Here is a 22,799-nt window from a genome sequence, read left to right as displayed (position 1 = left end):
TGGTTGTTAATGAGAATTTCCTCTTTCTGAGTTTCTTCTCTGTTCTCTCCTTTTTCTTCTTAATCTCTCTTTCTCTGTGGTTCTTTTCTGGTTCATACCAATGATCACATGTAGAAGATGAGTTTCAGATGTTGCCACTTAATTAATGTGTAAAGATCATTGTAATACACTTCATCATTATTATTTGAAGATTTTTTGCAACCACCAAATATCAAGAGACATTTACTAACAAGAGGAGCACTAGGACCCCTCTCGTGCATTTGGTCCTTCTCCTCTAACTATTAGAGAAATCATAGAATTTATCCAAACATAGATGTGACATGATATTACTCAAATTCAGAAAAATTAAAATAACAAATCAAGAAATAATAACTTAAGGTGATTGTGACTTTGTCTCTATGTGAAGGAGTAGTGGTTGAGTGAGGGTGACTAAGAGAGAAGAAAGAATAGAGAAATGAAGGTACAATGAGACTTAGGATGGAGATTTTGCGACACACGAGACCAAGGAATGAGATTTGGCGACAATGACAAGAACGACTACAACCCTAGGTCTCGAGATTAAGAAAGGCTAAAAGTGAGACAAATGAATAAATCAAAGGGTAATAAGGGATCTATAAACAAAAAGAAAGAATATAAAATGAAATAGTAATTTCTTAACTTATTATATATGGATATTAAACTTTTATCAATTCAATTAGTTTAATTAAATAATTAATTAAATAAATAAAATTAAATTTCTCTAATTGAACTAAAAAACTAAAAGGAAAGAAACAAATTTAAATTAAATGATTTGATTTAATTTCTCGATAATAACCATTTATTGCACATCCGTAATGGTGTGAATATTAAGATTGAGACATTTCTCTTAATTATTAATTTAAACATTATTAAAAAAAATTCAAACTTATTATTTATTATTTAAATTTTATATTCTAACTTAATTTTTTTTTTATAAATTCTAATTAATATGTCCATACTTTCCTTTTATTATCAGATGTCCCCGAATTAAAGGCACTTCTTTTTAGTAGCATATCAAACAATGATCTTAAAAAGAACTTATTTTGAGAAGAACTGGCATTGTTAGTGGGAAAAATCTAATCTGATTTGATATTTTAATTAATTGTTAGTGGGATAAATCTAATCTGATTTGATATTTTAGGCTAACAAATAAAAATATTTTCTTAAAAAATATTTTTTATATTTTTAGTATTTAAAATACTTGAATAAATATTAATAAAAAATATTTTTAAAAAAATTAAATACTTATATATATATATGCTATTAGTTTAATGTTGCAACTAAATAATAAAAAATATTTTTTATAAAAAAATATTTTTATATACAAACGAAACCTTAATTATCTTTAAAATTAATATTAACCTAAACAAAATAAAAACAAATTAAAAGTCCTTTTACCCTTTAATATTGATAGCCATAAATAATTAATCTTAAAACCATAATTTGACCAATTAAATTCAAGTCTTAATAACCAACGGATTTGTATGAGTGATAAAAGGGTCTACATCTTTAAGCAAAGTCGAATATTGAATCTTTGTGAATGGAAAAAAATTTTCGCTTAAAGCGCTTTATCCTCATAAAGGGTATATTAGGTCTATTCTAGTAAACTAGGAGGTATTTATGTTTATTAAAAAAAATTAAAATAAAACCTGGACAAAATAGGTTAATTAATTTATCTTAAATATGCGTGTGAAAGAAAATGAGGAGTAGCTTAAATTATTAAAGAAAATTTTATTATTATCCTTAATTAAATTACTATTTAATTCTTAAAAATTCCTAAATTAAAATTTTTATTTAGAGTCAAATTTGAATTAAATTGGTCTTTTTTATATTGGAATAATGTCCAAATTTTTTTCTGTACTTTTCAAGAAAGTTCAATTTAACTTATTTTTAATTTTTGACTCAAATTAGCCCTTAAGTTTTCATTAAAGCTCAAATTGTCCCAAAATTATAATGCATGAAATCCACAGCCTTTTCAAGGCGCGTGATAAGCTTTTTTTTTTTCTTTTATTTTAATTTATATTTTTAATTTATAATGAATTTTAATTTTAATTTAAATAATTATATAAAATATAAAATAGAGTTTTTTATATTTATAATTTTAATTAATTATAAATACAATTATTTTATTTTTCTATTTTTAGTTAATTATATGAAAATATAAACATTATATTTTTATATTTTATTTTAGTTATTTATAATTAATTTTAATTTTTATTTTTATTTTGAATTAATTATATGAAAGTATGAAACTATTATTTATTATTTATTTTTAAGTAATTATATGAAAATAATATTTTTTATATTTTAATTTTAGTTAGTTAACACTTATTATAATTTTTTGAATTTTAATTATTTATATTAAAATATAAATATAATATTTTTTATACTTTTTAATTTAATTATTTGTAAATATAACAAATTTGGTTTTCAATTTCAATTTTAATTTTATAAATTTACTTAATTATATGAGAGTATAAAAATAACATTTTTTATTTTTAATTTCCATTAATTATTTTTAAAATAATATTTTATTATTAAAAATAAAAATTTATTAAATATTTGTTTAATTGGTGCGTGTATCTCACTTTTTAATGGTTGGACTATTTTGAGCTTTAATGAAACTTAAAGGCTAATTTAACTCAAAAGTAAAAAATGGATTAAATTAAGCTATCTTGAAAAGTATATGAAAAAAATTAGACATTATTCCTCTTTATAATTATGAGTTTAATGATCTCTTGCTGTACAGGGAAAAATTCCCCTTTATTAAAAAAAGGAACTGACCACTAAATCGAAGTCACTGTTAGATGGGACAAGCAAAACAAAGTAGACAAAGGAAAGGGGAGAAAGTAGAACCATGTAAAATTAAGAAAAATTAGAACCACATGGTGAGGGAGTATATGAAGGATGGCAATGATAAATAATAAAATTAAAAAAAATATAAAAAAATAATTATTTACTAATTAAATATAAAATAATTAGCAACCAACCATTTTGAACTGAATCATTCATAAATAAATTTAATATTAAAATTAAAAAAGGAGAAATTTTAAAAAAAAATTATATATTTGAATTATTTGACATAAAGAATAAAGTATGTGACAAGACACAATGGTTTGACACGAGGCAATGGTATATTGGCCTGTTGCGCGTCCAATAAATAGGGAAGCCTTTGGCTAAGGGAAGGCAAAGCTGATTCATTTGATTCTGTTGTCTTTTTTGTCATTCTCTCTCTTCATTTTCTCTTCTTTTTTCGTAAGTGACAGTGTGATTCTACAATTCCATACACATACCCGATTCACCTCATCATTCTCTTACTCTTATCTCTCTACTCCTTCTTCTGAACCCATCCTTCTGTAGGAGTGATCTCACTGCGCTGTCTTCCTCACTGCAATTCTAGTGTATGGCTAGTTCTCTCTCACTCTCTCGCTCTACTGTAAATCTGTTTGGTTTTGCAGTAGAGAAAATAAATAAATAAATAAATAAATAAATATATTGTTCTTTAATCTATTTATTTATGAAATTATCTCCTCATGAGTTTGTATAGAAGGTTTTTTTTTTTTCTTTTAAATTAAGTTTTTGCAAGTATAGTTAATAGTAATTAATGATTTGAAATTTGCTTAGTAAAATATTTTTATATTAAAATTCTGTTAGAATTAGGATAAAAATAGAAGATATATATATATATCCTTTGTTAAAAAGAATAACAAATAATATAGTTTAGTTTTCTAGCATTTGGCATGTTTTCTTTGAAAATTGATTTGCTAGAATTTTTTCCAAGTGTTCTTGTATTTTGGAGAAGGTGAAGGTGTGCTAAGGAGTTGAGATGAAACAAGTTCTCCTAGGATGCATTGATTGTTCCCATCCGCGTCAATATTTTTTAATATATCATACCGATGTGAATAAAAATGAGAAAATAAGACTTAATTCGCACTGATATTAAAAAAAAAAAAAGAAATTTGGTAAACAAGAAAGGTACCACATTTGATATATGTTACTTCCCATTTCTATTTTGCATGGACTCAGTTGGTTTTGCGAAGTTTTTCTGCACTGCTTGAGTATTAGCACTACTCTTTTCAACTGACCCAACAGATTTATTACCGTGTTTTGACAATAGGGAAGGAGATGTATGCCAAATGCGTTACAGCTTTGTGAATTGTGAGTCAACAATACCGAGTGTGGACCTCAACAACTATATAGGTAATTTCCCTATCATCTCTCACAGCTATATAGACCAGAGAAACAAAGTTATGCTTTCAATCTGCTTTATATGTTCAAGTCATTTTACACTAGCCCAAATTTCAACATGTTTATCATCAGTTTATTTACATTCTAGCTACTTCATTACCATTCCACACATTTATAGATATCTCTAAAGTGGAATGTGTTTTTCCTTTTGGCGTTATTCGACTAACTTTTCAAACCTCTCATCCCACATAAAAATCATAAATATCTCATTTTAATCATTATAATTCAATTTTAGAAAAATTTCAAATTTCAATATTTTTATAAATAAAATAAGAAAATTTTAAGTTATTCCAACCAAAAAAAAAATTGCCAGTAGCTAATTTATAATGAAAGTAGTGGAAAGAAACCTTTTTTTTTATTTTGTTACAAAGAAGTAAATTTTTTTAATAGTGATTAATTTATACTTAAATTTTTTTAATAGTGATTAATTTATATTTGTATATATTTGGTTGAACTCTTCATATTTCTGGTCAAAGTCTATGACATATTATTATTTTTTAAAAAATTGATATTCCTAATCTATAATAAATCTATCTATATATTTATAATACGTACTCCTATGCTATACATAAATGTGGGAAGAGATTAGTTTTGCCAAAAATGGCCTCCATTTTTCAAATTAAATACAATTATATTTTTATTATTTAAATTAATTTTATGTTTGAATAAATTTAAAATTTTTAATACTACTTAGACTATAACTTCAATTAAATATAAAATTTTATAAGAAATAATTAAATAAAATAAGAAATTAATAAATAAAAAAATACAATTAAATATATGTTTATAGCATTTTATTTATAATATTTTAATCACTAAAGTAATATGCATTAAAATTTTTATTTCAAGAATTTTATTTATAATATTTTAATTGACTAAAGTAATATAATTTATTAGTTTTATTTTCTTATAAGTTTTTGAACTAGCTTTAATTAGAAACAAAATACAATCATACTAATAAATAACTAAACTTAATTAGCTATTAAAAATAATATATTATGATAATATTAGTTATATACAAAAATTAAAAGAGAATTATATAAAAAAATTTAAATCATGATTTTATATAACGAGTAAATTAACGTGCAATGCATGTTAAAATAAAAACTAGTATATATAAACGTACGAATGAGGGGAGCAAATTTTTAAATAGACAAAAATACTTTTAAATTTTTTTATATTATTTATAATTATATTATTTTTTATTAATTAAATTAATTTTTTAGAGTTTATATAAATTTGAAATTTTTAACCCCTTCTACTTAATTAAGTTTTTTTTACTGTAATTCAAAATAAAGTTTTATAAAAAAATAAAATAAAATTAGGAATTCATGATTTCTAAATTAAAATCGTAACTTTCATATTTTTAACAAAGTTTGATTGATTTGTATAAAAAAAAGGCTAAGAAAGTTCAGAATTTTATGTTTTACTTAAAAAGGTTGGTAACTTGTTCAAAAAAACTTATCAATATTTGATTGATTGATTTCCATAAAATATATATATATATATATATATATATATATATATATATATATATATATATATATATATATATATTTGAAAATTTATGCTTTTCTAGAAAAAAAATGATATATTTAGTATTTTAAATGTCGACACTGTATTTTGGCCAATCACCGAAGTCAAGGGACTTTAAAATCGACTCTCAGCTGACGTCTTTCGATCACAAATGACTTTTTCGAACACATCGATTGTTCGACCAAAAAATAAATCGATCACGCACTTAGTTAATTATTTTCCGATATCTTATCAGAGGGGTTCGAATCAATGACGGGTCTCTGGACCATCCAATCTTGCCTCTGATCTCTCTTTACAAATATTGTGGAAATTCATTTAGCTAATGTTAGGATCGGGCTTCTCACCTGAATGTCCTAGATATTCCTTAAAATAAAGTTAAGGTTTTTGTCCGGTCTAATGATGATCCCGACCTCAAAAATTCAAATTAAGTCTTTTTAATTCTAATGTTCTAAAGTTTTACCTAGTGTTTGGTCATGGCTTAGTCCGATCTCATGCTTACGAGTGATGTCTTTTCGATCTCTTATACTTAGGTTAATAGTTGCTTTAAAGTTTAATGTTCTAATACGTTCAAACAATCAAGTACTCTTACAATTGGGACGCTTTCCGATCTCATCAAGAAATTAAACAAAAGAGAGGGCTTCAATTCATTTCAAAATAAAAATTTGCAAGTCATTCGGTAGGAGGGTCTCCCCCAGCCTGCTCCCCAGATACATTATCAATTCTCTCATCCCTTCCCTCTCTCTCGGGCTCCTCCTCGCTCTCCTCTTCATCTCTAGGAGCAAAATCCACCATCCAGGAGAAGTCTTCCCCAGGATAATGCCTTTTGAGCTAGGCCAGCAGATCGCCATGTGCATTCACATAGGCGCCAGCTTCTCTCGTCACAGCCTCTTCTTCTTTCACTCTGATCTCTTCGATAAGGCGAGTGACATTGGCAGTTCGGAGGGCACGAGCTTCTTCTAATTCCCGCTTTAGTTCGGCTATCTTATCCTTATAAGATTTCATCCGACCCTAAATCTCAGTGATATAGTCCTGGGCGGACGAAAGTTGGGCTTGGGTGGAAGCAATGTCCTGGACTGCCTTCAAAATTTCCTGCCTCAGGAGATGAGCCTTTTCCCCGATTATGTGTTGGTTCACCAGGCTCTCTATGCTCAAGCTCATCGTCTGAGCCAAGAGATTATTAAGGCTATCCGGGGTCAGCCTATTTCGGTCATCCTGGATGCATATGGTGGCACCCAGAACTTTGGCCAAGCTCCGATTCCCCCGAACTGATCGGTTCTTCTCTAGAGAGTGAATGAGAACCTGGGCACCACGGAAAAGGGTCCTTACAGCAGGTTGAGAAGATCCTCCCTCAGCACTTGAGGGAACAGGCGGAGTTGGCAGTTCTTCCTGTCGAGGAGGGGAAGGAGCGATCTCCACCTCTAGGAGTGGTTGTTCCGAAGGACGGGACGAAGAGCCCGGTACTTCTCCTGAATCTCTCTTTGGCGTCTGGGATGCCGCGGCGATCTTCATTTCTCGTACCTCTCTTTGGCGTCTGGGATGCCGCGGCGATCTTCATTTCTCGTACCTTTCAGGAGACCTCTCTTTTTCGCTTATGGCTCTCCTTTACGCCTTCGCCTCCAGCCATTCCTGCACGGAAAAATAGTTAGTGAGATCACCTAAGTCAGGAGGCTAAAGATTTAGGTTATACCGATCCTTGGTCTGAGGTTAGAGAGCTGCAGTTCATACTCCTCATTGGCAATCATCTGCATTAGCCACCACCTCAATTCGGCCATTATGGCATATGGGCAAGAATACTTATGGGTGGCCACCTGCTCCTTCAATTCCTTTACCATGGCCTCCTCGTCTTTATTCAAAGTAATCTTTTTTTGGAGCCGAGGGGACCAGGTACTGCCAACTGCATGGAAAACCTTCGAAGTCATTCGAAATTTTGCTCCTCAATATAAAGAACCGGTTCTTCCAGTTCTTCAGCAAAGAGGGGAGGTCGGTAAAAAGCCCACAGTGTGGCTTGGCTTGGAAGAACCAGTACTCATCGTCCTTTTGGCGAGTAAGCTTATACAACTCAACAAAAACCTTCGCTGTAGGCTCGAGCTTTTTGGCTAGGCATAACACTCTGAAAGCCACCAGGATCCGCCATGAATTAGGGTGCACTTAGGCTATGCTTACATAATGAAGCTTCAGAATGACCTTAAAGAAATCGTCCAAGGAAAACCGAAGTTCGGCCTTCAATTGCTCCTCATACACCATGATCACATCATTTTCTTCAAAGAAATGATCAGGTCGGAGATCGCTATGGCGTCGTATAAGCTCAAAAGAGTCGGTTCGGAGGTTATTCTCTTGACTAATAGACTGCAGGTCAGTTTCTTTAAGGACTGATGGCAATTCATCCAGGGGGAGATTTTCTTTCCCTGAAGTAGAGGCCCGTTTGGATTGAGCCACTCAACCACAAGCTGGGATGGAGGTTGCAAAAGGTTCAGGTCGTCCACTTGGCCTAATTACCTCAACTTCGTCCGATGTCCATAAGATGTGAACAGAAGGTGGGCTAACAGCTCTTTGACCCTCGGTGCTGCTCATTTTCAGGGAAAATAAAAAAAAATTAATCAAGAAGAGAATCAAAACCCTTACCGAAATGTGATCGGTGCCAAAAAAAACTTGAGAAAATGAGAGAAAACTCTAGGATTGCTAAGAGAGGTTCTAAAAATGACATAAGGAAATGACTGACTCACCTCACCCCTATTTATACCCATCTGAGCATTAAATGCTCGCGAAGTCCCAAGTGACACATCAGTTAGTGGAACTAGCCACTTTCTCGACACATCACAAGAAGATTCTAGAAACAGAATAAAAAAATCAAATAAATAAGATCGGTTAGCCGAGGTATTCGGATCAGACAAACTTCCTAAATCATGGATCGGCTAATGGCGATTCATTTAGGGATCAGATCGGATATGCATATCAAAGATCGAAAAAGTAACTAATGCAATAATAAAATGAAAATCTTCAAATAAAATATCATTTCATTTCCAAAAGATCGGATTACATCATTTGGGCGATCTCAAGAGATCGGATTACATCATTAGGGAAATCTTTAAATATCGGGTTACATCATTTGGGCAATCTCTAAAGATCAGCACTACATCTTACATAATAATAGCCTATGTCAAAGCCTAGTCTTGTGGCTGAATCAAAAGATGTGTTTGATCAGAAAGCCAGCCACAAGTATTGGATAGATGTGCAGCTCAAATAGGGTGACTATGACTCTTATGATAGTGAGCGGAGTCATCATCGATGTCATCGACCAGAACTGAGTTGTAGTTGGGACGCCTGATGTGGTGAGGGGCCAAATGAACTTCAAGAGGCAGTCACAGACATTAAGATTGAAATTAGCAGTTCTCTTGCTCGAAATCAGTCCACCATTACATCGGTAGACAGATTTGAGATCGGCATGTTTGTCACTTTCGATCTTGATCGGTAAATTAGTCCGGTTCCCTCACTGTCATTAGATGTTGTCCTCATAAATCTCTAATTGCCGGGATCGTAAATTTTCAGGCGAAGGGAGGAGAAAACAGTTGGAAAAAGATCAAAAGCAGTCACCATAATCAGAATTATTACCGGAGATGCTAGAATTGGAGAAATGGAGAAACTGAAGGAGGAGAAGTGAAGTGTGAAGGGGATTTCTCGATGATGTATATATATAGGGCCTGAGCATTTATTGCATTGCAAAAACCGAAGCGGATGCATCGGTAACTGAAGAATTAATTGCTTTGACTAAGGCAGGTCAGATAAAAAGGAAAAATCAAGAATGGGAGAGATCGTGAAGTGATGGGGGGCCCGATATGAAGAGATTGGAAAAGAAGAAGGTTATAATAAAGAGGTCGGAAGGAATAGAGATCGGGAAGCACTGAGAGGTTGAATAGCTTTCAAATAACTCTCTTTATAATCAAAGCCAAGTTAGTTAAAGTGTTGCAACCGTAATCAAATCTTCACCGCACGCCTCATTTGTAGAAATGCCCACCTAGCTGACAGCCACCAAAATAGTTATGGCAGTCCTGTACACCTTGATCTCCACTGTTAATCATACTTGTAAGGATGGACCCGGAGCCCTTGGATCAAAAAGCAGACGATAGGTTCAGCACTTTTTATTCTCAGCCTTCAGATCCAACTTGTAAGGCAAGACCTTGAGCCGTTGGATTAAGAGAAGAAAGGACGGATATTCTGAATAAAATCCCAACCCTTGATTTTGATTCTCTTTAATTCTAAGGCATCGGATTGTGTCCTTTTGAATCTAAACCCTCCATCTCCCTTGATGAGATCCTGACCCTCCATAATGATCACCCGTTCTTTATAAATACCTACATGCAATACTGTAGAAGGGACGCGCAAAAAAAGGTGGTGGTGATTATAGTGGAAAGACTCTGAAATTTGATTCAGTCTTGCTACTTTTCCATTCTGAGCTTTTGAGAAACTTTAGAAATCAATTTTCTTAAGTATCTTCTTTGAAGGAGTTCTGGACCCTGAAATTCTTCGTTTTCGTTGTTTGTTCATTACTCTGTGAGACCATTTTTCCTTTTTCGTCCATTTTTGTCTTCGCCGCCTTAATATCAGTATATTATTCTCCAAGCTTAACTGCATTCTGACCTAGTTCCCGTCGCTTCGGCTCAACTGCATTCCGACCTGGTTCCCATTACTCTGAAGTAAGCATTAGTCTTTCGGTCGACAGCTTTCAACTCTGCAATACTTGAGGATTCTGGAGTCATTCCATCTGTCCCCTTAAGTCCCCACAAGTAAGCATCTAAACTATCATTTTATCGAATACCCTTGTTTATTTTCTCCAGCTTTCTTTTGAAATTTCTTCTATGTCCAGTTGCATTAAAATCTCAAAATAGATTGTCCAGTCAAATAGTTATTTCCTGTGTCTTCGTTTATTTTTCATTTCCTTCAAGAGTAGACATTCAATTCACAGGCAGCTTGTAAGTATTCAAAAGAACGTAAGCAGGAATGTTTTGATGTGAGAATTTTCAATCAAATAAAAACGATAAAAAGGATAGGTGTAACAATAGGTCGAATAGTAGGTCAAACAAATAAGTAATGAGGTCGGGCTATGAAACGAGCCCAGGAGATAACATAATAGAGCGGGAACCGAGATAGGATCGGGCCCCGAACTAATAACTAAAAGAGATCGGATATTTCCAACCAAAGAGTTCTGATAAGGCGATCACATAGGAGATCGGTGAGAAGTTTGGTTTTGTATTCACCCTCTAGTTATAAGGCTATGTGGGTTAGAAGAAGCTCTGCACCGGTTTCTTGTGCCCTAGCTCGGCCAGAATCTTTAGTTTAAAGTCCTCGTGATATGCGATCCTAACAAATATTTTAAGAGATAGGGGGAGAGTTCTTACCCGATTCTTAGCCAAATTTTAATAAAATGTGTAGAGATCGGGGGAGAGTTCTTACCTGATTCTCAACCAAAATTTTAATAAAATATGCGAAAATCGGAGGAGAGTTCTTATCCAAAATCTCCCATTTAAACTTTAAATCAAATATTCTAAGAGATCGGGAGAGAGTTCTTACCCGGTTCTCAGCCAAATTTTAATAAAATGTGTAGAGATCGGGGAAGAGTTCTTACCTGATTCTCAACCAAATTTTTAATAAAATATGTGGAGATCGGAGGAGAGTTCTTATCCGAGATCCTTCACTTAAAACTTCAAACCAAATACTTTAAGAGATCGGAGGAGAGTTCTTACCTGATTCACAGTAAAAAATTTTAATAGGCGGAGATCGGAGGAGAGTTCTTATCCGAAATCTCCCACTTAAACTTTAAATCAAATATTCTAAGAGATCGGGGGAGAGTTCTTACTCGATTCTCAGCCAAATTTTAATAAAATATGTAGAGATAGGGGGAGAGTTCTTACCTGATTCTCAACCAAAATTTTAATAAAATATGTAGAGATCGGAGGAGAGTTTTTATCCAAAATCCTATGCTTAAAAACTCTAAACGAAATACATTAAGAGATCAGGAGAAAGTCCTTACCCGAATTCTCTTTACTAAAGCCCAAATTAAGATATCATAATATACAAAGTAACCCCCAAACAAAGATCCGCTACCTGACACCTACTAACTAAGGGTCATCTCATGCACTCATGTTCCCGAGCAGCTTTGAATAGTGAAATATCAAACATTCCTTTTATCCATACAAAGGATTAACATTGTCATCCCGACCCCCTAATTATCAATTTTAATTTATAAAGAGCATAATATTAAATCTGTTTACCCTCATTAAGAGACGAGGTGAGCTGTCTAACCCCTTCCCCACCCATATACAGACCCCGAACTTAGAATCTCTGTTTTCGAAGTGGTTTCCTTTTTAATTTTTTTATTACAAATGGTTTTCTTTAATTTCCCTAAAAATTAAAGTGGCGACTCCTCACTTTTCCCATTTCGGTGAGTGTTTGTCCAGGCGATCGCAAAAACCCTTGCGATAGCTTGGCGACTCTATTGGGGAGTGAACATTTTACCCTAACCCCGATTTAGAGGTCTAAAAGTATATTTAATTTTGTGCTCTTGTAAATTAAAATCGTAATTAGGGGGCTTAACATATAAAATTCAAAAGTCTTTATATATTAATTATTGCTATTCTAACCATTTTGCTTGTTTTGATTTTCTTATTTATCCCACAGAAATCTTCATCCAAAAAACTCTTCCCCCCCCCCCCCCACCCATAAAGGGAAGAGGTAAATGTGTCCCTCCACACACTGAATACTTACACAATGTCCTCACACACTTCAGCCCTATACCTAGGCTTTCTTACCCTTTTAAGAAATAGGAAGGAGTCATGTAGTGGTACCCATGGGTTTTACCCTGTTAGTATCCGTGAAGGCTTCTGCTCAGATTGGAACTTGTTCCATTTACTATGATACCCATGGAATTTTCCCGTTAGTATCATGGTAGTGGAATGGGGCTCTACTATTTACAGTAGGGATGATTTGGGAACCTGTGGCTTTTAGAAAATTAGACCTTGAGCTAAACTATCACATTAGCTGAAAGTGGTAGCAAACTACCTCGTAAGATAGAACTATCCAATTAGATAGTACTTACCTGGTACTAGGACTCTCCCTATTTTAGGACAAAAAGGGACATGCTTACTTTTACCTTACTCTGTTTGTATTTTTGAATTTTTTTTAATATAAGGGTAATTTTGAATCATACTGTTAGAATGATTTAAACACCTTCCTACTTTGATGGGTGTATAGATACTGCCATGCCAATAGTGTAATTCAAAATTACCTAAATTTGTTCTGCTGACAAATTTTCTCTACGGGCGTTACAAATTGGGGTCTGTAAGAGGATAAACGGAAACTTTAACATGGCATCATTGAGTCAGTCAAAGGAAGAAGTCCCTAGACAGGAACAGAACGCTAGACCATGGTCCAAACCACTTCATAGTTCAGAGTTCCCACAGAATGATGCCACCGGGTCAGACACGGGCCTGTTACCTTCATTAGATCCAAGCAAGGTCAAAATCAGAATGACTGGTCTAGAGGGTCTATCCAGCAGTTGGAAATTGCTTTCCGATCATGTCAAGGCAAAGTTCGAGGAAAAATATGGAAGGATTTCCACCTTGATATGAGTCAGAGTCCAAGTTTCGGCGCTAAAAGCCATGCTGTCAATTTGGAATCCCAAGTACAGGGTGTTCTCCTTTAATGACGTTGATATGACCCCCACCATGGAGGAATATCAGTAGCTGCTAGAAATCCCTTATGAGGCACAGAATCGGATCTACTTACACCTCGAGCATAGGCAGACTTGGAAATGGTTCGCACATATGTTGGGGGTCTCCGCTGAGGAAGCAAAGGCAAGAGAAACTGTCAAAGGAAACACACATGGGTGGTATTGGACCTACCTCAAAAAGCAGTTGGATCTGTACATCCAGAACAGACAATGGGAACAAGCTTTGTTGGCATTGGCTCTAGGGATCTACGGCCTGATCTTATTTCCTAGGCCTTTGGGAATTATAACTTGCAGTGTCATGGAAATGTTCTGGGTGGTAGAAAAGCAAAAGGTCAACCTAATACCGGTGATCCTTGCAGAGACCCTATTGACTCTTACTTATTATTGATGACAAGGTAGGGGATCTATTAAGTGCTGTTCTCAATTGCTACACCTTTGGATCCTCAATCACATGTGTCCTCTAGAGACTAAGGGGTTAACCTGCTATCCTGACCAGCCGCTTATTGAGAAAATGGCTAGATTAGCAATCAGTCCAAAGAACGAGCTGCAATGGCAATAGCAGATTCTAAGCTTCAACAGTCACAACTACTGTTGGAGGAAATTATGGACGTTCGGTCAGCCTATTTTGTTCAGTATAGGGAGTACTCATTCAGTATCTTTAATCTGAGTGACTGGATACACGAGTTACACTCCAGCTTTGGTAATGAGGCAGTTCGGTTTAACCCAATCCACGATCAAGGTTGAAGAACTCCATCAAGATCGTTTCTACCATGAGCCCGGCAGTGAAGAAGAATTGAAAGTATTCCGCAAATCCTGGGAGAGCGTTACTATAATTGAACGATCGCCTAAAGGGCTGAGAGCCACAGAAGATTATCTCAGATGGAGGGCCAGCAGAGATCAAGGATACCCAATTGCTGAACCAATAGAACCTAAAGGCAGCACCCTTCATCAGAAAATTCTTTCAAAAGAAGCTAATGCTCAATTGGTCAGCTCTCTGCAGAGATCGGATGCTGAGAACTAATGATTGCTAGAACAGATAAGGCAGTTGGAAGACCAACAACAAATCCTAAAAAAGGAGGTGAAAAGGCTTAAGGAAGAAGTGACGACAGAAAAGGCGAAATTTGAGGAACAAGAAACACAATGGGAAAAGGAAAAGACCTCCTTCCAAGGTACAATAAGAGAGGCAGGAGTTCAGAATGGCAATTTGCAAGAGAAAATGGAATACCAGAAGATACTCATGGAAGAGTATTAACAAGAGGGCAAAAAGAAGAAGCTTGAACTAAAGGAATAATCACAGCTCATCAATAATATTCTAAAAGAGTGTGCTAAAGAAAGAAAAGAAAAAGAAAGGTAAGTAACCCTACATCAAGAGCTGAGAGAAATGTTAACCAGCTAAAAAGAATGATTGCGCAAGGAAAACAATAGCTCTTGCCAGAATCTGAATACGCCTTAAAAACATTCAACCCTGCCCGATAAGAAGAAAGACTCTACGAGTACCTTAAAAGATGCCATTGCATTCTAAAAGTCTCCCTGAGCCTAGACAATTGTAAAGAATGCTATGTATGAACTGTTTGATTAATGAATTGCTCTGGACCACTGTTTAGCAAAATGTGAATGAATAGTATAACTTACATAGGAACTATTCTCGCTAGGGTTGTACGAAAAGACGAATGTGTCATATGGACAAGTATCATAGACACGTATTCGATCCAGTCATTCACTGTCAGACTATCAAGCAATGCCATGATAAAATTAATGCAATTATCCTTCTAAAGATTCCATTTTTGGATTTCATATGCCACTGTATCCTTTGTCCAAGATAGGACCTTTAATTTTCACAGAATTTAAAATTCATTTAACAATTTTTCCCCACAGGCAATCAACATTGCTCCAAGCAAAGTAAGCCTGACCGAGCAAGTAGTTCAACCAAGACGAGTGTACTTAACAAGGTCTCGAACAAAGAAGATAATGGAAGACCAGGAACAAGTCCAGAACCTACAGGGACAAGTTTCCGAATTAAGAGACCAAGTCTCAGAGCTCATGAAACTGATGAAGGAGATATCCCAAAATAAACCTGCATCAGAACCTAATTTGCTACTACCTCCCACACTTCTTACAACCGTTGATTCACACCAAGCTTCAACCTCTTTCACTTTTCAACCACCCATTCAAGATCTAACAATCACTGTCAATTCCACTCTCCCAAATAATGACTTACCTTTTCCTTATTACCCGGCTGTCTCAAATGCCGAGTTACACCATTCTATCCCAATCCCTCCAGTCCACACTACTCCTTATTTCCCAACTGGGGGAATAGCTCATGCAGTAGGAGGGGAAAGTAAAACAAGAGAGAATGAGAAGTTATCTGCTTTAGAAGAGAGATTAAGAGGGATTGAGGGACTGAATATGTACGGCTCAGTAGATGTATCATCACTGAGATTGGTACCAAATGTGGTGGTGCCACCAAAGTTCAAAGTTCAAAGTTCTAGACTTCGATAAGTATACCAGAAATTCAGATCCCCGCATCCATCTGCCAACTTACATCGCCAAGATGTCTGCCCTTACAGAAGATGACAGACTTCTGGTCCACTTTTTCCATGAGAGTCTCTTCGGGGCAACTCTGAGATGGTGCATTCAACTGGATAGGAGCAAATTGTGCTCCTGGAAAGATTTAGCCGATGCTTTCCTGAAACAGTACAAATTTAACTGTGACATCGCCCCCATAAGGAGAGACCTGCAAAATCTGGTGCAGAGAGAGAGGGAAAGCTTTAAAGAGTATTCCCAGAGATGGAGAGAGAAAGCAGCAGAAGTATATCCTCCGGTTACTGATAATGAACTCTACTCTCTGTTCATTGAGACATTAAAAGCTCCGTATTTCAATCTGATGATTGGAAACACCTCCAACAGCTTTTCAAATATCATCCAAGCTGGTGAAAGAATTGAAGCTAACTTAAGGTTAGGACGTTTGCAGGAGTTGACTGAGAATCCTATAAAGAAAACTGCCAGTTTTGGAAAAAAGAAAGAGGGTGATGTACACTCCATCACCCAACAAACCCAACCTCCATTCTCTTAAAATAATTTTCCGCCATACCCTCCTACTCAAGGCCCTACGATAGCTAACATTCCACCCCCTTTCCCAAATTATCCTCACCCCTGCCCACAATATCCACCGCAAGTAGTTTACCAACCTAGACTGCCTACTTAACCTGTTCAACCTAGACCACCTTCTCCCCAAAATAATCTTAGACCACCGAGAAATCCTGATCTACCTCTCCCCCTTCCACTTAGTGAAATATACCTATACCTCCTCAGTATAAATCAAATAGTGCCTATTCCCCTGGACCCGATTTAGCCACCATATTCTAGGTGGTATGACGCTAGTGCCCGATGTGAATATCATGGTGGGGCACTCGGGCACTCAACTGACAACTGTAGAGCTCTCAGGGGAAGAGTATAAGCCCTCATCAGAAATGGGTGGCTAAAGATTGAAGAGAATAGTTCTCTCCCCAATGTCACTTCAAAACCATTGCCCAATCATGGTACGGGCAATGGCGTGAACATGATAGACTCTGAAGAAGAAAGGTCAACCTTGGAGGTAGATCGACTGATTCCTCACTTCGAGGAATTTTTGCAATGGCAGTAAGGGAAGGTTACCTCTGCCCTCAGACATAGGGGCCAGAAGGTGATACAGGATGCCCCTATAACGGAGGAGCGACTAACCATGAGCTGCAAAATTATGAGGAGTTCAAACAGGAAGTCTGAAGGATGCTGTCACTCAAAACTTTAAGATGTCAGCGGAGACTGAGGTTGGAGGGTGAAGTGAACACAACCAGATTTGGCCAGAATGCCTCCACTCCCCATCCCAGATTAACCTTTTCTACTCCCAGCACAGCAACACCACCGCCACCCATAACAGTCATTCGAACCCTGCCTCAACTCTCAGTCACAAACACCCATGCAGTACCTTGAAACTACAATCTCCAAGTCTTCACTCAAGAGGCATCCATTAGCACCTCAGCTCCTAACCTCAACTATACACATTCTCCACCTACAACCCCTCTTAAACTGTGTTTTGCTCCTCATGAGCACTTTAAAATGACTTATGCTGGACCCTCCAACGAAGCTACTCCCCAATCAAACCCAAAACCTGTCATGACCACTAACTCCTCCCCACCTGATAAAGAGGTAGAATTTATGACCTGAAGTGGGAGGTGTTACGAAAATGATGAGAAGGAAAAGAAGAAGGGGAAAGTAAAAATGGGAGAGCCACAAGAGAACATGGAGAATGGGGCACGAGAATTGAGAAAGGGGAACCAGCTGAACCATAGGAAGAGGAAGAATTATTACTCCAAATAATGAAGAAGAGTGAGTATGACATCGTTGAACAATTGAGAAAGACGCCTGCTCAGATTTCATTACTGTCGTTGATTCTGAGTTCGAAGGTGCATCGCCAGGCCTTGCAGAAGATTCTAGATCAGGCCTTTGTGAACTCCGATATTACACTGGGGCAATTTGAGAAAATAGTCGGGCAAATTCAAGTATCCAGTTTTGTCACTTTCTCGGAAGAAGAGATAGACCCGGCTAGCTTGAAGCACACCAAAGCTCTACATATGACTGTCAAATGCAAAGGATGTATAGTTGCTAAGGTTCTGATTGACAACGACTCTGCTCTCAATGTCTTGCCCAATGTCACCTTGATAAGACTACCTGTTAACTGATCAAATATACGCCAAAGTGCCTTGGTGGTAAGAGCCTTTGATGGTACAAGGAAGGAAGTACTCGAGGACATTAATTTGCCACTCCAGGTCAGGGCATGTACTTTCAACATCACATTCCAAGAGATGGATATTGAGCCAGCCTACACCATGCTGCTGGGGAGACCCTGGATCCATTCGGCAAATGCTGTGCCTTCAACCCTGCACCAGAGAATTAAATACATCATGGGCGGCAAGATCATCACTGTAAAGGGGGAGGAAGCCATGCTAGTTACCAAGCCGCAATCAATTTCTTACGTGGAAACAATTGAAAAGTCCTTGGAAAGTTCTTTCTAGGCACTAGAATTACAAGAAGCTACCCTGAGGGGAGAAGGGGCTACGGCTATGGTTGCAAAGGTGATGCTTAAGAGCGGATATGAAAAGGGCAAGGGATTGGGCGCCGCGTTGCAGGGAATTATTGAACCCATATCGGCTATTTAGAAGATCGGCCACTTCGGCCTAGGATATGAGAAAGATGCCCTTATGGATGGGCAATTCTGGATGAGGAACACGCTCTGGGATCAAAGGTTTGACCAAAGAATAGGGAAAATGAAAGTTGTCCCGAAAATCATAGATGTTTTCACCAAACTGACCATTGAGAATCCAGTGGAAGGTGAAGAATTTCCCGAAGAGCAGTCCATTGATGTCATACAACTGGACTCCCTATATGAAGCCCTGATCTTACCAATTGCTAATGGGTGAGAGCTAGATAATTAGGCAGCAGAAGACATTCATGTGCTCAATCTCGAGTAAAGTACATTTTATTATCTACACTTGATCATTTTATCCATGGTGACAAATTTAATATTGTAAATGGACCCCTTTTTTTATGATAAATGAATTAACGAATTAATAACGCATTTCGCATCCAATTCCCTTTTCCTTAAAATCCATTCTTTTAATATACTTCACTCTCATCTCTTTAGGAGCATTGACCGACTCACACCCAATAATTCAATTGACTCAGAAGTTCCTTATATTAATTTTAAAACTCCCATAACTGCCAATACTTCAAGTGATTTTGAAGAAGAACTTATAGAAGAAAGGGGTGAAAGAGATGAACCTTCCCTAGTGCCTTGTGGGGATGAAACGCACACATTAAATCTAGGCACTAAAGAAATAAGGAAGGAACTTAAGGTTGTGGAAAGTGGAGAGTTAGAGGGTATGGTCAGTTTGCTCAAAAAAATCCTGGATATATTTTCATGGAGCTATAACGATATGCCCGGATTAGATCCTCAGATAGTGACACATAAGATCCCCCTAATTCCTGGGACAATTCCAGTAAAACAAAAGTTGAGAAGAATGAACCCTGACACGCTACTCAAAGTTAGGGATGAAGTCAAGAGGCAATACGATGCTGGATTCCTAGAAGTGGTCAAATATCCTCAATGGATAGCCAACGTTGTCCCGGTAATAAAGAAAGACGGAAGAGTCAGGGTGTGTGTTGATTATAGGGACCTCAACAAGGTGAGCTTGAAGGATGATTTCCCTCTCCCTCATATAGACATGCTGGTAGACAACGTTGCGGGTTTGGGTAGATGTTCATGCATTGACGAGGCATCCGGGTACAACCAAATCCCCATGGATGAAGAAGACAAAGATAAGACTACTTTTATCACTCAGTAGGGGGTATTCTATTGTCGGGTCATGCCATTTTGGTTAAAGAATGCTGGAGCTACTTATCAACGCACCATGGTCACATTATTCCATGACATGATGCACAAGGAAGTGGAGGTGTATGTGGATAATATGATCATCAAGTTTAGAGAGGGAGAAAGTCATGTACAAGTGTTGAGAAAAGTATTCGAAAGGCTCAAGAAGTATCAGCTGAAATTGAATCCAGCCAAGTGTGTGTTTGGGGGCTAGGTCAGGTAAGCTATTGGGGTTCATAGTGAGTGAAAAGAGAATAGAAGTAGATCCTGACAAGGTTCGAGCCATTCAAGAAATGCCATCCCCAAAGACAGAAAGGGAGGTGCGTAGTTTTCTGGGAAAGCTGAACTACATCTCGAGATTCATTTTCAACCTCACTGCTAAAGCTGAACCCATCTTTAAGCTACTCAGAAAGAACAACACCAATCGATGGGATCCAGTTTTTCAAGAGGCTTTCGAGAAAATTAAGCATTATCTATCAAACCCGTTAATATTGGTCCCTCTAGTGGCAGGAAGGCCGTTGATTCTGTACCTAGCAGTTCAACAGAGTTTGATGGGGTGCGTTTTGGGATAGCACGATTACACAGGGCAAAAAGAGAGGGCCATTTATTATTTGAGTAAGAAATTCAATGATTGCGAGTCAAGGTATTCATTCCTAGAGAAAACTTGTTGCGCGTTGGCCTGGACCGCAAATCGGCTCAAACACTACATGTTGAATCATAAGACATGGCTCATCTCCCGAATGGATCCCATCAAGTATGTATTTGAAAGCCCATTCATGCCAGGAAGGATAGCAAAATGGCAGGTCATACTCTCTCAATATGACATTATCTATATGACTAGAAAGGCAGTAAAAGGGAATGTAATTGCTGATCTCCTAGCAGAAAACCCGATCCAAGATTATGAAGTCCTGGATTTCGAATTCCCCGATGAGCATGTTAATGTAGTCGGTAGCGAGAATAAGGAACCAACTGATGTATGGGAAATGTATTTTGACGGAGCTGTCAATTTGTTTAGTAATGGGATCGGAGCTGTGTTGGTATCCCCGATGAGGTTTGACTGCACCAACAACATCACAGAATACAAAGCCTGTGTGATGGGTTTGTAGGCCACCATTGAAATGAAGGTCATAAAGTTAGAGGTGTATGGAGATTCGGCCTTGATCATTTATCAAGTTAAAGGAGAATGGCCAACCAAGGACCCAAAGCTGATCCCATATCAGAAGTACCTACTGGAATTGATTAAGAAATTTGAAGAAATTTCTTTCACTCACCTCAATCGCGACAAGAATCAGTTTGCCGATGCCTTAGCCACCTTGGCTGTCATGGCTTAGATGGAAGAGGGACAGGCAACGCAAGTGTTACAAATCAAAGCAAGGGGTGAGCCGCAGGTGTTGCAAATCAAAGCAAGGAGTGGGCATGCTTATTGCTTCATGGTCGAAGAAGAAACTGATGGTAAACCCTGATATCATGGTATCTAAGTCTATGTCAAAACCAGGGAATATCCTCCAGGGGCAAGCAGAAACGAAAGGAGAATGATCAGGAGATTAGCTTTGGGATACTTCCCCAGCGGTGAAATTCTGTACAAAAGGAGCTCCAATGGCGAATTGTTGAGATGTGTAGATGTAAAAGAAGCGAGGAGGATCCTTTTTTAGACTCATGAGGGGAATTGCGCAACCCACGCTAATGGGCATATGATGGCCGAGCAAATCATGAGATGGGGATACTTCTTGACTACTATGGAGAAAGACTACATTGAGTACTTTCAAAAGTGTCATAAATGTCAAATCTACGTGGATCTGATAAATGTCCCACCTCATCAATTGTTTAATCTTGTCTCACCTTGGCCTTTCGTAATGTGGGGCATCAACGTGATTGGTCCCATTAATCCCAAAGCATCCAACGGGCACAGGTTCATCTTGGTAGCTATCGACTACTTTTCTAAATGGGTCGAGGCAACATCATATGCTCACATCACGCAGACTACATTCCTCAAATTTCTAAAAAATAATGTCCTCTGCCGACATGGCCTCCCCAGCGAAATTATCACGGACAACGCTAAGAATTTGAATGGTCTAAAGATCTGGAGTTTATGTGACCAGTACAAAATTTGGCATCTCAATTCTTCCCCATACCATCCCCATATGAATGGAGCAGTGGAGGCCGCTAATAAGAACCTCAAGAGAATAATCAGGAAGATGACCATCACTTATAGGGATTGGCATGATATGCTTCCCTTCGCCCTTCATGCTTATCGGACCTCCGTAAGAACATCGACTAGGGCAACTCCATACTCATTGGTTTATGGAATGGAGGCTATTTTGCCTATCGAAGTAGAAATTCCCTCCCTGAGAATTTTGAAAGAATCGGGAATCGATGAGTCAGAATAGATCCAATCAAGGTTGGACCAATTGAATTTGCTGGATGAGAAAAGGCTAGTAGCAGCATGTCATGGGCATTTGTACCAAAGAAGAATGGCAAGGGCATTTAACAAAGGTGTTCGCCCGCGCGAATTCCAACCGTGAGATCTGGTTTTGAAAAAGAATCTCCCAAGTCAAAATGATGCCCTGGGCAAATGGTTGCTAACTTATGAGGGACCCTATGTGGTTAAAAAGGCATTTTCTAGCGGGGCACTAATCTTGACTCACATGGAGGGTGAAGAATTCCCAAGACCCATAAATGTAGATGCTGTCAAAAGGTATTATGCCTAAAAAAAAAACAAAAATGTAGGAGTGAAAACCTGAAAGGGCGATCCTAGCAAAATGTGCGGAAGAGGGCGAAAACCCGCAAAGGCGCTCTCTGCAAAATGAGTGAAGGGTGAAAACCCAAAAGGGCATCCTGAAAAAGCGAGCCAAAAAAAAAATCTTAGGG

General features: G+C 37.0%; 1 protein-coding gene across 1 annotated transcript in view; it reads left to right on the top strand.

Annotated features, from left to right (window-relative positions):
• The first annotated feature begins 3,225 nt into the window (after positions 1 to 3,225).
• The window catches only part of LOC110639257 (cation/H(+) antiporter 18), a 45,711-nt gene continuing 26,137 nt past the window's right edge, over positions 3,226 to 22,799 (top strand). The window contains exons 1-2 of the mRNA XM_021790126.2: positions 3,226 to 3,419; positions 4,136 to 4,218. The gene's annotated coding sequence lies outside the window, so the exon portion shown is untranslated. The remainder of the gene's footprint in view (positions 3,420 to 4,135; positions 4,219 to 22,799) is intronic.

This window comes from Hevea brasiliensis, chromosome 9 (genome assembly GCF_030052815.1).
Source record: "Hevea brasiliensis isolate MT/VB/25A 57/8 chromosome 9, ASM3005281v1, whole genome shotgun sequence".
Classification (NCBI taxonomy): domain Eukaryota; kingdom Viridiplantae; phylum Streptophyta; class Magnoliopsida; order Malpighiales; family Euphorbiaceae; genus Hevea; species Hevea brasiliensis.
Note: the sequence above shows the minus strand (reverse complement) of the source record. Positions and strands in the feature narration are given on the sequence as shown.